The 19,636-nt window shown below is 38.7% G+C and overlaps 1 protein-coding gene and 1 pseudogene across 2 annotated transcripts in view; both read right to left on the reverse strand.

Annotated features, from left to right (window-relative positions):
* PTGER3 (prostaglandin E receptor 3) overlaps positions 1-19,636 on the reverse strand; it is a 195,811-nt gene that overhangs the window by 85,272 nt on the left and 90,903 nt on the right. The gene's annotated exons all lie outside the window — the stretch shown is intronic.
* On the reverse strand, positions 2,680-3,684 carry LOC132001911 (glyceraldehyde-3-phosphate dehydrogenase-like; annotated as a pseudogene).

Here is a 19,636-nt window from a genome sequence, read left to right on the forward strand (position 1 = left end):
GTTGGGGGGAGGGGGTTTGGGAGAAGGGGGTGGTATTATGGACATTGGGGAGGGTATGTGTTTTGGTGAGTGCTGTGAAGTGTGTAAACCTGGTGATTCACAGACCTGTACCCCTGGGGATAAAAATATGTTTATAAAAAATAAAAAATTATATTAAAAATAAATAAATAAATAAATAAATAGCTTAATGATTCTCTATGTCCACTAAAAAAATCATAATGCTTCTTTATTATTTTACATGGTTAATTAAACATAAAATATGCAAATGAAAGACACTTTTAAAGACATCAAATTTAATAATTTTTATTATATTTATGCTTCATATAAAGCAATTGGATAGTTTTAATTTCAAGTACATTTCATTTTTATATTATGCCAAAGAATAGCAAGTTGGTTCTATAATTTCATTCCTATCAAAATTGGGTAAGAGTTAATCCTTACTTAAGGTATCAGCTTTTAACTTTGAGGTAATAAAATGACATTTTGGAGCCAAACTCAAATTCTATAATGAATTCTATGAATCTGCAATCTGGATTACAGATATCTAATTTGAGATACAACATATACTCCTCCTCTTTTAAATCTTTTAAAAAGAATGGGGGGAGAATCAGGATACATTTTAGCAAAAGGCTTCTTTAAAACACTTCATGATAGAGAAATAAAATTAGAAATCAGACTTCAGAAGGGGATGAAAAGAGTCAGTGCCCAATCATCACACTTGAGCCTGAGCGCCAGATTAGACAGAGCAAAAGTCAAATCTCTGTAGAGTTTCTCAGTATAATTAAGCTCAAGTATAATTTGTAAGGGACACTTACTAAAATTATGGTGATGTTTACAAAATTCACCCTAATGATTCTAACTGAAAGGAAAAATTAGTATTTTAGGAAGTATTCGATGATGGTGCCATACTTTAAAAACATTTTACATTTTCGTTCCCTGAATTTAGTAGTATCATCTAAAGAAATTTCAAGCATTTTTTTGTTGTTGTTGTTAAAGGTTTTATTTATTTGACAGGGAAAGATCACAAGTAGGCAGAGAGGCAGGCAGAGAGAGAGGGAAGAAAGCTCCCTGCTGAGCAGAGAGCCCGATGTGGGGCTTGATCCCAGGACGCTGAGATCGTGATCTGAGTTGAAGGTAGAGGCTTAATCCACTAAGCCTCCTAGGCACCCCAAGCATTTTCTAACATCTGGTTACTATTTAGTTGTTTATTTGACATTTTTAAACAGTCATCTGATGGGCTTTCATTGGGGTCTTTGATTCATATTTCCTACTCAGGGGTCACATGATCATCTTTAATCCACTAGTAAGTATACTGAGACAATCTTTAAGTGAACAGGTTAATGAAAATATAAGTATAAATGATTCAGGGTTTCCAGGAAGGAACTGGTTATTTACCAGGAAGGATAAAATTGGCCACCTTTAGTTTCGTCAACATACTTGAATACTTATGAGAACATAGGGTTATTAATTAAATGTGTACTTCATTGACTATACATATAATAGTAGCAGTACTCATGCATGAAGACTTCTGTAAGTTCAGAAACCATGCCCCCTTCCTTGTAATGATTTAGTTTTGTGATGGTTATCTCCTAATAGTATTTGAATCTCATATTTGGAGGAACTTTTTGTTCTCTTTTTGCCATTAAATACTTAATGAAATAGCTAACATACTGCTTCTGTAACTTGCATTATTTAAATTTTTTCTTTTCTTTTCTTTTTTAAACTAAAACCTTTTTTTTTTTTTTTTTTGGTTTAAAGTGGAAGTTGGAAATAACGTTCTTCTGTCATTACATAAATCTACGATTACTACGGATGACCCTATTTATATGTATTTCAACTACCACATCATTACTATGACAACTGTAAAATCTATTTTAAGCCTCACATTCTCTCCTGAAAAATGTCATTTATATACACAACAACTTGCTGGATACTGCCGTTTGGAGAGCCTGCAGAAGTCTCAAACGCAGTATGTTCAAACTGAGCCTTTTCCACATCCAACCCTCCTTATTTAAAGTTACCAAAATCTCCTCATTCACCCTAGCCAGAAAACATGACATCTGTAGAATTTTCCTCTTCTTCTCTCCTAAGAAATCAGTCAGGAGTCATGATAAGTCTATTTCTGAAATATCATTGGAATTTGCCTCATCTTCTCCACTTCTCCCAGCACTGCTTAATTCAGAACCCCTTGCCAGAATTGCCAAAATAGCCCCTTTCATATTTTATCTGCTTCTAATAAGCAGATAAAGGACTTGCCCCACAAGTCCTTTATGGCACTACTAGCATTACATTTTAAAATAGAAATTTAAAACTTGAAAAAAATAAAAATAAAAATAAAATGAAAATTTAGTCCTGTCATTCCTGTTAAAACTCCCAAAGCCATTCCCTCTTTCTCAGTATAAAACCCTAGATTATTATTATTATTATTACCCTCCTCCTCCTTTTTCTCCTCTTCCTCCTCCTTCTCGGCTGGATAAAATATACTTTATTGATACACTATATTGATGGTACATGACATGGTAGGGTTCCCCTCTTCTTCTTCAGAGGGCCTGAGATGGAAACTGTGGAGGTCGGGAGATTCTCAGTGTATTGGGGGAGGAGTTGGGGTGAGAAATCCTCGGCTGCTGAGGGCATCTCTCTTCCTCTTGCTCTTACTGGTGTTGGTGGTCTAGGGGGCTCTTATTCCTTGGAGGCCATGTGGAAACCATAACGTCTACTGCCTGGTTGCTGCAGCCCCATTCGTTGTCATGCCAGAAAATGAGCTTGACAAAGTGGTCATTGAAAGCAATGCCTGCCCCAGCATCAAAGGTGGAAGAGCAGGTATCACTGTTAAAGTCTGTTCAAGACAACCTGGTCCTTATTATAATCCAGGTTGCCCTTGAGGGGGCCCTTTGATGCCTGTTTTACCACCTTTTTGATGTCATTATATTTGACAACTTTCTCCAGGTGGCAGGTCAGATCCACGACTGATACATTGGAAGTGGAGTCACAGAAGGCCATGCTAGGGAGCTTCCCATTCTGCTCAGAGATTACCTTGTCTACAGTCTTGGCAGTGCCAGTAGAAACAGGAATGATGTTCTGGGCAGCCCCTGGGCCATCACACCAGAGCTTCCCAAAGGAGCTATCCAAAGTCTTCTGGGTAGCAGTGATGGTATGACCTGTGGCCATGAGTCCCTCCACAATACTGACGTTGTCACAGGTGACCATGACTTGAGGAGCCAAGCAGCTGATGGTGCAGAAGACATTGCTGGCAATCCTGAAGGAGTTATCATACTTCTCATGATTCAAACCCATTACAAATATGGGGGCATCAGCAGGAGGGGCAGAGATGAGGACCCTCCTGGCCCCATTCTTCAAGTGAGCCCCAGCCTTCGCCAAGGTGGTGAATGCCCCAGTGGACTCTATAACATACTCAGCACAAGAACCATCCCATTTGAAGTTGGTAGGATCTCGCTCCTGGAAGATGGAGATGGGCTTTCCACTGACAATAAGTTTCCCATTCTCAGCCTTGACTGTGCCATGGAATTTTCTATGAGTGGCGTCATACTGGAACATGTACACCATGTAGTTGAAGCCAATGAAGGAGTCACTGATGGTGATAATATGCACTTTGTCAGAGTTAAAAGCAGTCCTGGTGACTAGGTGCCCAATAAGGCCAAATCCATTTTCTCCGAATTTTACCATTGGTTCTCCAGGATGTGGTTGGCACTACACCAGAAGATGCAGTGTCTGTTGAATGCAGAGGAGGAGAGAGCTCAAAACTCAGATTCTTTAGTATGACTTACAAGACTGACAGAGAGAGCTCCTATGTACAAAATGTTTTCCATAATGGAATTATGTCCATGAAAGTCTTTTATTTGCAAACTCCCTTATGATATCATAACCTCCACAATCCCACAACCAGAAGAGGTCATATGACTAGTTCTCAGCAAAAGCGCAAGTAAACTGTGCTGTTTGCTGGTTTAGACCTTAAAGAGAAAGTGCTGGACATTAGCACCCCAGCCTTGACACACGACTGAGACCCTTAACATGAAAGGAATCTGGGCCCTGAACCATTGTGTGAAAAAGAGCTCCTACTTGGATCTGTAACACCCACCCTGGACACTTATTAGAGGGAAAAATAAACTTTTGTTGTTTTTGTTTTGTTTGAATACAAAAGTGTATATTACATTTTGAGGCATATTTGTTACCATAGTTTAACCCCACTCCCATGCAATATACCCTAATATAAAATACCTTTTATAATTTAATCCCTAATTACATGTACAACTTGATATTTTACAAATTTCCAATCTCTCCTGTGTAACCTAAGTTTTACCCATACCAAACTACTTAAAATTCCGTAGATAGTCATGCTCACTCTTGCTTTTATACATTTGTTCATGCAGAGTTATGCCCTTTCCTAACTTATCCTTTAAGACTGAAGCAGATATTGGTCCCCTGGAAAGTGGGCCCTTCTCTCTGTGATGGACTGAACTGTGCTCCCCTCCCCTAAATTCATAAGTTGCAGCCCTAACCCTCAGTACCTTAGAATGTGACTGTGTTTGGAGATAGGGAATTTGTGGAAATAATTAAGGTTAAAAGAGGTCTTTAGCGTAAAACCAGTCTTACTGGTGTACTTACGAGAAGAGGAGATTTGGGCACACAGAGAGACAACAGGCAGACTCACACCGAGTAAAGACCATGTGAGGACACAGCAAGAAGGGGGCTGCTGGCAAGCCAAGAAGAGAGGCCACGGGAAAAAGTAAACTTGCCAACACGTTGACCTTGGAAGTCTAGCCTCTAGATCTGTGAAAAAGTAAATTTCTGTTGTTTAAACTATCCGGTCTGTGGTATTTTGGTATGGCAGCTGTAGTCAACCAGTATACACTCCTTGAAGCAGGATGTTTTCTCTTTTGAAATTTGGGAACATTCTGAGATACCCGCTTTGAGCACTTACCATAGCTGTTTTTCAATCATTGGTTTACTTCTCTGTCTTCCTAACTCTTCTGTGAATCTTTGAAGGAAGCAATCTGCCTCATTTATCTGCTTCATAACCCCTGGTGTTATTTTAGAAAATTTGTGGGAGGTAAATAATCATCCTTTAGAATGGATCGACTTTTTCTCCACAACTTGCAGCTTACCAGTAATGAAGTAAGTAAGTAAGCAGTTATTAGGGTTTTCTCTTGCTGCATAGCCTCCTGAAATATCTGTCCAAGCTGCCAAACATGGAGCATTGATTTAGATACTGGATTTCATTTTTGGAGGCTCTGCCTGACCATTTTTTTATATTATTGTGTGAGGTACAAACTAGTATTTTGCATATTTAAAATATTTTGCATATTTACTAAGGTCCAGAAGATGAAGATGAGTTTTAGAGCAAGAACAAGATCTTCTTTCAGTATAATTGATGGCATTGTTGTAGTGGACTGCTTTTGGTATTTTATCCACATTGCAATGGCTCCTTTTTCCCAAGAGCTATCCCTTTATGCAGAGGTGGGCTTAATCCAGGCTGTGTGCCACACAAGGGTTGAACAAAAGTGGTCATCAGATCCAAGTCTGACAAATAAGATTGTATATAACAAATTTTGAATTCAGAGTGAGATAGGGTATTTGGTCTTTTTGATTTGTTGAAACCAAAGAGATATAAACTCCAGAAGAGTTTATTGTGAGACAGTCATGTGCACTGAGAAACAGACATTTGACTGAAGAATGATACATATCTCAAATACAGAAGTTGTGCAGAGAAAAATAAAGACTAAATCATGGTTACAAAGATAGATAGAGCGATAGATCGGTAGAGAGAAATATAAATATGGGGGGAAGCAGCTATAATGCCAATTAATTTTATTTCCTCATTCCAGTTCCTTGTGAGGTCCCATTATATTCCTTGCTCTTGGAATTCCATGAGGTTTTACAACAAATTTCATTTTACTTTAAGCTAGTTTGAGATTGATTTCTGTTATTTGCCATAAAAGGGGATCTTGCTTGAATCAATTGGATATTATAATTAACATTTGCAATTTTTGATCACCCAATTCATGCTTCTTACTTCTGGAAAAACACTTCAGTCATTCTGTTTGGAGTAACTTCATTTTCCTCAGGTCCATAAGGTTCGTTAGGGCCAACCCCAGACCATAGTAATTAATTCAAGAAGGGAAATATGATCCAAACATCTGGCAAATATCTCCATAGTCAATATTTGCTAGAACCGTGAAGAAGCTGTGAGAAGTTGAAGCATTTTTTTTTCCCCCTACTGGGGTTGCCTAGCTAGTAAGGGTGACAGTCTGAAACTTTTGCTGGTTGTCTTGCCCCCATGAAAAGAGAACACTCCTGTAAATAAAACCAATGCAGGGCACCTGGGTGGCTCAGTGGGTTAAATCCTCTGCCTTTGGCTCAGGTCATGATCTCAGGATCAACGCCTGCGTCAGGCTCTCTGCTCAGCAGAGAGACTGCTTCCTCCTCGCTCTCCTCCTGCCTCTCTGCCTACTTGTGATCTCTATGTCAAATAAATAAATAAAATCCTAAAAAAAAAAAAAATGCAGAAGAAGGCAGAGCAAAGAATCCAGAAAAACCCAGATTCTCAATATGTCATCTGAGCACCAAGATCTTCAGTTATTTCAGCAATAAATATCCTTTTTTAAAAACCAGTCCGTGGTGCTTTTTGTTGTTGTTATTTGCAACCAAAACACCCAGATAAGTCTGGCTATAATTTCTCTGTGTATTTTTGAGTCAGTCAAGTTTTCTTGTGTATACCTAGTCTTATCATATGGCAACAAATGCTTAGCACTGTATCTGAAATATAGCAGATGCTCAAAAAAAAATCTGCCTCTTCTGAATGAAGAAGATAAATACTACCCAGCATGTCATTTTTGGATATGTCTTTTTCCAGCCTTACCTCTTCATTTGAATATTCTGCCAAGTCAGTGCTCTATAGCCAGTGGATTTTAGTCAGAGAGATTAAATAAAAATGCATATTATTTAAATCCTTGCTATTCCTTGCCATCACAGCTAACATTTATTCCCCCAACACCAAATCCTAAGTGGTTTTTCCTTCTCCTCACTACCACTATCTTCATGAGAACTCCCCATAAGAACTAGTCTAATAGCCTCTTAATTCATCCCTGTGTCTCTAGACTCTTTTGTCTTTTTTTTTTTTTAATTTTTATTTATTTATTTGAGAGAAAGAGAGAGAGCAAAAGAGAGCACAAATGTGGGAGAGGGTCAGAGGCAGAGGGAGAAGCAGACTCCCGCTAAACCGGGAGCCCAGGGCTCAATCCCAGGACTCAGGGATCATGGCCTGAGCTGAAGACAGAAGCTTAACAGGAGCCCCCAGACTCTTTTTTTTCCAATCCATTTAAGAGTGTAATAAGAAACGTCTTTTTAGTCATGGTTTCTGGCTGTGATTGTTATACAAATTACAGATAATATACATAAGGGAATTAACACTGTGCATGGCATATTGATTAATATTAAAATTTCTACAACTCTAAAGCTAGTACTAGAATGATTTTTTAGTACTAACTATATTCTTGGTGCTTTATCTAATTTATCCTTTACATTAACTCTTTGAGATACTTTTGCAGGTGAAAAACCCCCAAAATCAGAGAGCATAAATGACATACAGTTAGCTAGTGGCTGAGATTATATTCAAACCAGGGTGCCTGACTTCAAAGTCTTTGCTTAATTTCCCTGTTATCTATTGTATCTCTCTACGATACTGTTTTTATATTTTCTGAGCTGAAAAACGAACCAAACATGGCCCCTTTTAACTTGGAGAAACTGATAACAATGAGACCCAAGAGCTGATCTTCGAAAATGCACCCCCGGACCCTGCCGCAGAGCCTTCATTCAATGCTGTCCTTACAGTTTTACACTTTTGTGAAAAGCAGCATAGGACAAATTTTGCTCTTGGCGTGGGATGTTGCCTTTACTACAAAATGCCTGATCTCAAATTCAGACTGCGTCTCTGCCCACCAGGTGTGTGCCCGTGCATACAAAAACCAGAGAGAGTGACTCTAATCAACAAAATTGGGATGCTTTCCAAGGACTCAGAGTCATGGGACAACAGATCTTATACAACCTAATCTGACTTGATTCGGCATAAAAATGTTGTTTTTTTACAAAGCACTGACACTCTCATCTACTGGCGAGACTGAGCAGATGCAGGTCTGTATTTTTATCTTTGCTTCATGTTAAATTAAAAGGAGACATCACAAGGTAGCTAGCTGTTCCTTCTTCCCAGAAAGCTATCTTTATCTTTTAAAGTACTCGACTTATGGAAGTGCACGAAGAAAACCTCTAATGGCCCTTTGAGGATCATACATCCAGTGGTATGGGCTCAGGGCATCTGTGGAGATCCAACCAGTAGTCCACCCTAAAGGCACAGCCGGGGCCCCTGGACTTCTAGTTTCCCTGTGTGACGTTCCTACCTCCGGTAGGACTGAAGCCCAGACCTGAGTCCCAGTGCCCTTGGCTGGGGTCCTGATTATTTTTGCTCCAGGAATCAGGTGTGCTTGGTGACGGATGGGTCTTGTGTTTCAGCTCCTGCTACATTTTACTTCACTTTGTTGATTTGTCCCTGTATGTCCTTGAGAGGTTTTCATTCCAATATAACAACGTAAGAAGGGTTTCAGTGACCAGAAGTAGCATGATTAATCAGAAAGGAAATAAACTCCATGATCCGGGACTGGGTTGGCTTCTTTGCCTCAGTACTATGTTCTTGGGCAAGTTGGTTATCTGCCATATGACTTAGTTTCCTCACTACTAAAAACAGGATTAAGAATTGTGACTCTCCTATGGTGAGTGCTATGAAGTGTGTAAACCTGGTGATTCACAGATTTGTACCCCTGGGGCTAATAATACATTATATGTTAATAAAAAAATAAAAATTTTAAAAAAAAGGGATTGTGACTCTCAGGACCATTGTTAGGTTGAAACATGATGGCACTGTGTTTAAGCTTAAGTAGATTCTTGACAAATTTATTTTCTCTCGCCTTTTCAAAGTAAAGGGGAATGTCATATGTTTAGAAAAATAACTCAAGTTGTGCATTACAAAATAAACAAACACAGTCTCTCACACGGCCAGAGACTAGCATTATTGAGCTTCAGGTTTCATAGCTGGTACTCATGAAAGCTGATGGGGTCGTGAATTTCTTACATCAATGTTGAGTACGGGCACCTAAAAGAAGCAGCATGATATCATTTAGAAACAGTTACACACCATACACTTGTGTTTATTTATCTGTGTATACATGTTCTAAAAATTTATATTTCTACATGCTATGGCTTGCTTTGTTTTGGTAGGATGGGTGATTGTTTGTGCTTGAGAATCCTAAGAAACAAAATATTTTAAAAAATATTTTGTAGTAATCAAAACATACTATAAGTGCCAAAGAGCACAATCATGGATTTCTTCAGGGCTCTGGACATAGTGAGTGCAATGGAATAGTAGGGTTTTCCTGTAATGCCTGAGAGAGAGCCTGAACCATGCTTTCCTGCCTAGGGGAGCCAGTGATGGCTGTTACACAAAACCAACCCTCCCTGCAAAATTGAACATCAAGCTTTATAGGTTACCATTAATTTGAAAATAGCTGCATACTAATTTACAATCTTTTTTTAGTATTTAAAGAAAGTGGAGAGACATGATCTAATCACTGAGAACGGAAACTGGCACAACTTCATAGGCAATAGTTCAGCTAGTGTAGCTGATTATTTTTTTACATACTTCATCCTTGTAAAGGATTTTTTTTAATTATACAGAAACAGATAAGCATGTTTGACTGAAGCAGAACTTCCATGAACTGAGAAAGAAAATTGGCATTTCATCTGAACTGTGAGTGATCTCTCAAGTCATAATGTGTTCTTGGTTTAAGTGTCTGAAAATTAAGATGAATATTCTGATCTTGGTCAAATTGGGATCTATTGAGTGGAATTAGTAAAACCTTGTTACAGTTACTGCATTTTCAGGATGATATTGCCACTATAAGTATATTATGAATCTATTTTGTTTCCATTTTCTTATCAATGTGAAACATGTACCTCAGAATAAACTCTCCAGTCATAAGGAAACGTGTTAGGAAAAAATACTTCTTCTGTCATAAACTAAACATGTTTCCTACAGAGACCATTGTCCTCAGTCTTCATACCCCAAACATGGAGACAGGGAGACAATGAAGAGATGGTGAAGGTGAGGTGCAAGGCCACATTTGAAATCCATTCAAACGTTAGTACTAACAGATTTTAATACGAGGAGACATCTTCAGTGTGGGTACTTCAACTCTGTGGCATTCCTGGCTATAATTTGGCTTCATCATTAAATGCTCTTAACCAGGTAGGAGTCCGGTGTCTGTGCTGCTCCTGTCAACCCTATTCTTGCTGTGGATGGTTCTGCTTCCCAAATGTTTCCTCTAGGAAGAGATCACAAAAGATAAGCAAGGATGTTCAGAGCATGCTTCTCAAAGGCTCTGCTAGTATTGAAATACTGTCTTAGAGTTAAATATTGGAATGGATTCAAATGTAGTTTGCACCTTATCTGCAGAGCTCCCCCATTGTCTCTTCAAGTGTGGGGTAGGGGGTCAAGAGGAAAGTCTTTAGTGATGGGAGCAAGTTACACACACACACACACACACACACACACACACACACACACACACCTACTATAAAGATACAAAATGTCAGTCTCTTACAAAATACTTGGAACAGTTTAAGTCGCTAGGGTTGAGACCTCTTCACTTAAAAAGTTTGGCATTTCATAATTTTCCATGTACAAAAACAGTTTCACATTCTCCCTATGCCCTAAATTGCTTTCTGATGTTGAATGATATGAATTGCCAAGCAACATTAAATTAGCCACGTATCTCTAAGTTGTCCAAAGGGATTGAGCACCTCCTTTTAAAGTGTTCCACACCACCAGAAAATGCTTGCGACATTGATGAGAAGGGAGGGCGATCCCAGACAAGGAACGGCAAGTTTAAAATTGGAGTTGAGAAATGTAAAGTAGTTCGGAAGGGTACAGTTCAAAGGAAGGGAATGATGCAGTTAGACAAACGGTAAAGGTCATGATGGATTTTGTAAGCCTTGTGAAAGAGCTTGGAAAACAACGATATGCACCATTAACTGAAAAGAGAAAAATGTCAAGGACATTTGTACTAAGACTAAGTTTGAGTTGTGTGATCATTGATGCATTCCAATCTGGGCTGCTCATGTTTTGATCAGGTAGTCATCTGTCGAAAGAAGCTGGTGGGAAGTCTAGTGAAGATATGCATTGTTCGGTAGAACCTTCTGTACTATCAGGTAACCACGAGTCATATATGGTTGCTGAGAACTTGAAATAAGGCTCATGCAATAAGGATAGTAATTGCCGTTAGGGTAGTAGGTAATGGGAAAAAAAAATAGGGATAAGCTCATGGGGGATTTGATGCTAAGAAATATGGGCAGAACTCCAAAATTTATTCTGTAAATCCAGAGCAATATTAAGAAGTTGGCCAAGTTCAGTGACCTCAGAACACACCAAATCTGAGGAGTGAAAAGTGTCAAAGTGCAGAGGCATATTCCAGAAGAATTTGGCAGAGTTAAGGAGCAGGTCAGGCTTGTAGGAGAGTCAGAAAAATTTTTCTGGACCTGATTCATTAAAGCAGCATTGTTTTAGAAACACAAGGTGTGGTCTCCACTGGTTGATCTTTATTCTTCTTTAAAACAAGACAAAGCAGAAAAACAAAACAGACTGAAGTAAACACCCTGTAGCCAATGGAGGGATTAATTAACTAAGAACAAATCAAAGCAAAAGACAACTTAAGGGTCTTTCTTCTCATGCATCTGAAACAGTTGGCTATCCTCTGGTAAATATTTCCCATCCCAAAACAGACACCATTTTTAAATGAATATTAGTCCAAAACTAGGAAGGGTTACTTTTAAATAAATACTGGTCTCTTCACCTGAAGACCTAGCCTCTAAAGTTATTCAGGCAATTGATGAGGAAGAATTGAGGCAAGTTTGTGGGACTAGTTGCTTCACTTCACTAAGTCCTTCATAAGTAAATTCAGGGAGTAGGTTTGTCCATCTTCCCAGGTGGCAGGTAGGGGGTGGGAAGGAGCACGCTCCGTGAGCAATCCACTACTTTCAGACAAAATCAGACTAAAATCACCTAAGAAAGTCAAACATGCAAGAGATGGATTTTAGAGTGGAATTCTCTTCCACAGAGAGCAATTGGTATAAATTTCTTAATTATGCCTAACCTTTTAAGCATAATACTTGATAATAAATTCTAGCACTTCATGCTGTTATTTAAATTTATTCTTTTCTTTTGTAAAGACACTATTAATCAATTTAATTTCAACGTGTCCAAAACAACTAATGTTAACCATCCATTATATGCTTAATTGTTTTCACCTTTGCCTTAATGTATTCTCACCCTGACCTTTTCTTCACTAGTTTAATTCATTTTCCACTCATCTTTTTAAACAATAGGAGAAAATTGTAATAAAATAGTCAAATAATTTTGCAACACCTCTGTTCAAGACAAAATTCAGAGATACTGCATAACCTATAGGAAGAGATAGTAAGAAATAAAAGTTTGTTAGTTGATTACAAATCTCCAAATTTGTCACCAAAAAGGTCCTGTGAGGGTGTCAGTACATAATCCACAAAAGCACAGATGTTGAAAAGACAAATGTATCAAAGCCAAGATTAACCTCTTCTGTTCCCTCTATTTCACTATTTTATACCTTTTAGTTTAGATTCCTAGGACATTTCTATGTGATAGGGAATCACACCTCAAACAGGGAGATGTAAAGAAGAGGTGTAGACTGATTGGGCAGCCCTGGTAAAGAAAAGGGACAAAATACTGATATTTACTGAGAGCCACCTAGGTGCTTAAAGATGCACTCAATTATCTCACTTCCTTTTCACAACAGCCCCTTCACTCATCATACCTTCTCTCATTCCTTTGGCACCTGCAATGTACTAGGCTCTGTTCTTGGTAAAGACAAGGATGGACAAGACCAAGCCAGTCTCTATTCTTGTGAAACTCATATTCAAGTACATAAAATAAAGAAAGAAGTAAACGAAGAAGGAAAAAGAATTATAAATTAGGATAGGCACTATGAAGGAAACAAGTGAACTAAGATAGCAAATAATAGGGGAAAGAAGTAGAGATAGGAAGCTTAAGAAAGATTTGAGAAAGTATTTAATCCATTAACCAAAGGAAGAAACAGAGTTATGTATGCAGGAAATAGAAAAAAAAAAAAAAGTGGGCTAGCATATGCAAAAGTCCTGGGGTGAGAAAGATCCATAGGTCTACCAAGTGATGAATGGCCTGGAGAAAGAAGAGAAAAATTATTAGGAGGCTATCAGTGGTGGTCTAGCTGACAGAGGAGTTTTGCATGAATTAGAATAGAAGTATTCGAGATGAAGAGTAATGACGAGTATTAAGATATATTTTGCACGTAGAGAAGTATTTTATGACAATACTTGCCACATATACTTATTAATATCCCCCCCATTAACAGATGAGAAATAGCCTTAAAAATTAGGAAAGTAACTGAGGCTTTTACAGGAAATAACTTCAGGACGGGAATATGACCGCTGCCTTCCTTAAAGCCCTTTACCTTTATCACACTTGCTAGCTTTATTAATTCAAGGTCAGTGTAGGTTTTATAGAATCCTAATAGTAGTAGAAGCTTTGGCCAGTCCAATGATTCTGAATTAGAATGTGCTTTAATAGGGAAGCCTGGGTGGCTCAGTCGGTCAAGCATGGGACTCTTGGTTTCTGTTTGGTTCATGATCTCAGGGTCCTGAGATCAAGCCCCACAATGGGCTTGAGTCTGCTCAAGATTCACCCTTTCCCTCCCTCTCTGATTTCTCCCGCACCCCAGCCCATGCTCTCTCTTCCTCTAAAACAGATAAATGAATAAAAATTTTAAAAAAAGAATATTCTGGACATAACTATAACCTAGACAGTGTATAGATTTTCAGTTCACAAATCCATAACTTCATTTCATCTGAAAAGGGCACCAAATTCTACAAGCATTCCAGATACATCCGTTCCATGCAAAATACCAAAACACTCTTGCGTTTCTTCCAGAAACATGCCATGTTAACACCATGCATATGAAAAATTTTTCACTTACTAAAAAAAAAACAATTTCTAGCAAGTGTGAACCATACACTCTTAAGTCTAAACTGGGTAATTTCCATGACCAACCTGTTTTTTCAGCTTTGCTAAAAATATGCCCATATCTCCCCATATATAAAATGGCACTGGTCGCTGAAAATCTCCCAGCACGTAAGTCCACACATGAAAAAGGCTTAAAATAAGCTGGGCTTAGAGTAAAAAAAATAAGCTGAGAAGGATTTTGCTTTTTAAATTCAGTACTTCCTCAGTTAATTTCTTAATTTTTATTCTACCCTTACTTCTGAGATTCTGGAATATGTATTAGTGCCTCTCACTAGTACTTCCACTTCTCCTTTTTCTCAGCACCTGATAGGATTGTCTTCCTCACCCTTTTCAGTTGGCGCAGCCTGCTACTCGCTCTAGAAGTATGTGGGTGCCGTTCTATGCTCTACAGCTCTCCCCTCAGTGCTCTACAGCTCTCCCCTCCACTACTGCGGGGTCCAGCAATGTTGGAAGCCTCAGTCAGCCTGAGTCTCTGAGGAGGATAACTGGTAGCCAGGTCTCCACACCCAACTCTCGACAGGCAAGCTAAGTGAAGGCAGAAGAACTTTTGTTGTTTTAAGAAACTAAGATTTGGGGTTTCCTTTTCACTGATGCTAATGTATACCATTGTTTTCTTGGCTTGTTAAGCTTCCTTCACATTCTTTAGGTGAAGGGAAATACAAATTTCCAAATTAGGGAAGTATGGCAAGCTGTATAGTTGGCAGGTCAGGAGGTCTGCATCCAAATGGACCCGTTTTTCATCGTTCTTTGCACTTTGCCTGCTCTCTATCCCTCCTTTTTCTCAGCTGTGAAAAAGAGACAGTAGCATAAGTGTGTTAGAACAATTTGCCAAGTGCCTAGCAGGATGCCAAACCACAGATGATGTTCAACGACAATAGGCATTGTTGAGAAGGGTAACAGCAAATAGACTAGAAATCTAGAAGGATCTATCCATGTAGGAAGGACTGAAGAATCTGCAGAAATGGTGTGGGGCAGGGGGGACCTGCCATTTATCCCTCTCACGTCCCCTTCTCTCCCTGCAAGCTTCTCCCTAGCCACGAGCGCACCTCTCTGTCCCTTTCTATGTACCTGATGCTCCCTGTCTTCCTCCCACTCTGCTGTCACGAACTTCTCTCATAAATCATTCATTAAAATAGCTGTGTTTTCATAAAAACTAACCTCCGTTAGAAGACTAGATCTTCAACATAGTATCTTGAGCCTTAGGCAGAGAAGGGCTAAGGCATACCTTTCACCTGAACCCAGGACAACAGAGAGGATGCCTCTAGCCTGTTAGGTCTGCTAAGTGGACAGATCTCATGGTTAGTCTTTAGAGAGGGCTTTTATGAAACTGTCCAGAGTGTGCAGGAAAAAGTACCATGAGAGTCCAGCAGGGTGTTCCCGGAGCTCGAGACTGGTGGCGTTCATGCTGGGTGTTTGCATGACTCTTAAAAATGTACAGGGACCACAGACCTGTACCCCTGGGGCAAATAATGCATTATATATTAATAAAAATAATTAAAAAAAATACAGGCACCTTCTGAACCGTCTTCATATCAACCCTTAAAGCAATCCTGCAAAAGAGTGTTAAGATCTTTGTTGCTGCTAATGAACTGTAGCTTTAGGCTCTTAAATCATTTACCAAGTTCCCATAGACGGGAAGTGGAAGAGCATGTATCCCAAACCAGCACTTCTAATTTCCAGGCTACCACCCTCTTTCCCTTCACCAACACAGCACCTCTACCTCTGGGAGTGAATTCAATAGTGTCTTTTGATGTTAACAGCATATGCTATCACAGAACGTGATGAAAAGATGTTTTCTATATTTATAAAATAACTAAAAGAGGAAAAAAGAACAAGGCTTTAAAAAAAAAAAACTACAAATATGCCCTTGAAAAATGAAATTAAGGTGAGGTATCCTATAAGCCATGTGTTTTGACTAAAAAAAAAAAAAAAAAAATCCCACAGCTTCAGAGCATTTTCACCTTCTCCTCCATAAAGAGAGAAGAAGATGGGGAAGGATGCTGTATTTGTAAATCCCATCATTTCTCTAAGGAACCATCATTGCTTTCTTGTAGCTAACATAATTTCCATATTTTATCTATCTGCAGACCGACTTAAACATTGGAAACACCTAAAAGTTACAGCAAAAACACAAGATCTGTAGCCAAGCAAACCTGGGTTTGAATAGGAGTTCCAGCATCTAAAGTTAAAGACCTTGGGAAAGTGAGTTATTCAAGCCCTGCTCTAGAATTGAGCCTCAAGTTTCTCACCTCTCAAATGAGAAGTTTATAGCCATGATCTTATGGGATGGTAGTGAGTATTACATGGTAGAGTGAATAAAACACTGATACTTTACAGATTTTTAAAATGTTACTTCTTCTTTCCCTTTTCATTATACAGATTCACATCATTCTCTAACTCCTATTTCCAAGTAACACACAATCCAGTAGATTTCAATAATTCAATAAATATTTGAAAAAAGAAGGAAGGAAAGAGGGGAGGAAGTAGGGAAGGAAGGCAAAGAAGGAAGACCGGCGGGGAAGAAGGGAGGAAGGAAGAGGAAGAAAATTTTATTACAAACATTTCTAAAATGTGGTGGAGATAGTTTCCTTTCTGAATGATCTGGTATTGTTCTATCAGCAGAAATTGGAAGCCCTTGTAGTTGTACTGACCTTGTCCTCTTTCCCCAGTAGTGACACAGAGCTATAGAAACTTCTTGTAATATCATGGGAAACTGGGACACCTGGGTGGCTCAGATGGTTAAGCATCTGCCTTTGGCTCAGATCATGATCTCAGGGTCTTGGGATCAGAAGCCTGCTTCTCCCTTTTCCTCTGCCCCACCCCCTACCCCCAGTCATGCGCTCTCTCTCTCTCTCTCTCTCACTCAAATAAATAAAATCTTTTTAAAAAAATCATAAGAAATTGGTCATTTATTCACGAAGCAGAACCTCCTGTTTGAAAGACTTTTAGTTCTGTTTGATTTTATCATGCATTCATTACTGGAATTGTTATAGAAATGTATTTTAGGGCCACCAATCTCCTTTCTACACACAATTATACATTTTTCACATGAATAACCAGATATCTAATGTAAACCTAAGCAACAGAAGAATTTCCCAATGCCCAGTTTCTCTTTCCATCCCCGCCCAAGAAGAGAACATCTACAGGTTTGGACCATGATCTCCACTCTAAAGAAGGACTAGTTTCTTTTATAGTTTCAGAGTCTGAAATGTGAAATGTGAGTTTATTAAGTACGTGGTGGGTGTTGTCAAATGGATCATATCAAAGCAATTCCTCCATTTCCTACAACCATTAGTGTATAGACAGGTATCCTGGGTAATTACAAGCACTTATAATTAGGTTTTGATGGGGAACTGTTTCAAGCAAATCATTTATTCAGCTGTGAACCAGATTAGTAACAGCGGGTTGTTGGCAAAATCTCCCACTCTAACTGAAAACACAGCAAGAAGTGTTGATACAAAGAGAACTTTAGAACTATGCTGAAAGTTTCATTATTTTGCCAAAAACAATTGCATCACTTCCTTCGAATATAAGTACATGCCTTGTGAATCACTATTTTGATTTTTAAAGTATGGGGGGCGGTATGAAAATACAGTGATGAAACAAAAAAGAATAGCCAATGGAATTTAATTGGCACAACCTTTAAGTCAGGATTGGATTAACAACATGTGCATGAGAAACAAAGGCCAAACAATGTTCAGTGTGATTGTGGATAGCCTTTAGAGGCCTCCAAAGTTCCATCATGAATGGATATCAATAGTTGGACCTTGACATTAAAAAGATTAGGAGAGGCAGTTGACCTTCAATCCAAGATGAGACTTTAATTAGCAGATAAAGGAGGGTACAATGGCCTGTTATACTCTTTTAGAAGGCTAATCTATGTACAGGCACAACATTGTAATCAAAAATCTCCAAATAAGCAAATCTAGCTCAAGAATGCATTAGCTAGACTACTATTACCCTCAGTGCTCACTTATAGCTTTATATATGCCTTTATATATAGCTTTTTAAATGCCTCCTTCAAATGACTTTGTACATCCTTAATTATCCTCTTTTTCGTTTTTATTTTTTCTTTAGAATTTTACTTATTTATTTTGAGAGAGTGAGCGTGTGTGCAAACAGGGAGAAAGGGAGAGGCAGAGAGAGAATCTCAAGAGGACTCCACTCTGAGTGTGGAAACCGACACTGGGCCGATTTCATGACCCTGAGATCAAAACCTGAACGAAATCAAGAGTTGGACGTTCAACGGACTGATGCACCCAGGCGCCCCTTAATTAAACTCTTTTAAATGAGTAGCATCTAGCTTCCCTTGAAATTTCAATCTCTAGGAGAGTTTATTGCTTTTATTTGAAACTACCAGGGAAGAAATTTGACTGTTCAAAGCAGAGAAACCAACCTCAGTTGATAACTTAAGTACAGGAACTCCCACCACCTCCCACTCTCCAACGTAAATAGAGCAATTTGACTTTAGTCTAATTTGATCATTTATAATCTGATACAAACAACACAAATATCTTTCCTAAAACTTGTTTATGAGCTTTGTATTGTTTATTTACTGCAAAAACCTCCAGATACTTCTGTGTTAGAAATATGATCACTTCTGAATTATCTTTCCTAATTGGAGCCAGGGCTGGCATGCATGATGGAGATTTTTATTCAATCCCTAAACGCATTAAATCCAGAAGCAGCACCATTTTAGGTCTTACTATTTTGAAGAGGTTTCCTCCCTAAAGCAACCAACGTCTTTCTTATATGTCTCCTTTTCCTCTAATCAAATTCATATGTTGAAGTCCTAACCCCCAGTATCTCAATATGTGACCTTATTTGAAAATAGGGCCACTACAGACCCAATTAGTTAATATGAGATGATACTGAAATAGACTGGTCCACTTTGACTGGTTCTTATAAGAAGAAGAAAATAGGACATAAAAGACACACATAAGGGGAATACTATGTGGGATGGCATGTCCACAAGCCAGGGAATGCCAAAGATCACTAGTCAACCACTAGAAGCTAGGAGAGTAGCATGGAACAGATTCTCCCTGAGAGCTTATGGAAGGAAGCAATCCTACCAACTCCTTGATGTTGAATTTCCAGTCTCCAAACTATAAGAAATAAATGTCTGTTGTTTAAGCCCCCTAGTCAATGGTTCTTTTAATATGGAAGCCTAGCAAACTAATACACTCTCTTCACTACTGTGCCAGAAAATAGTTTTATTGGGTTATTAGTGATTCTTTTTTTTAAAATCCTTGCTCCTGGTATTAAATGGGAATATTTCCATGTTAGCAGTGATCCAGGAATTATCCTTCAAATGATGGCTATTTTTAAAATGGTATCAGTTATTTGTGGAGCATAACAAATAGCATGGAGGACATGGGGAGTTAGAGAGGAGAAGGGAGTTGTGGGAAATTGGAAGGGGAGGTGAACCATGAGAGACTATGGACTCTGAAAAACAATCTGAGGGTTTTGAAGGGGTGGGGT

The sequence above is a fragment of the Mustela nigripes genome, chromosome 14 (genome assembly GCF_022355385.1).
Source record: "Mustela nigripes isolate SB6536 chromosome 14, MUSNIG.SB6536, whole genome shotgun sequence".
In the NCBI taxonomy this organism is placed as follows: Eukaryota; Metazoa; Chordata; class Mammalia; order Carnivora; family Mustelidae; genus Mustela; species Mustela nigripes.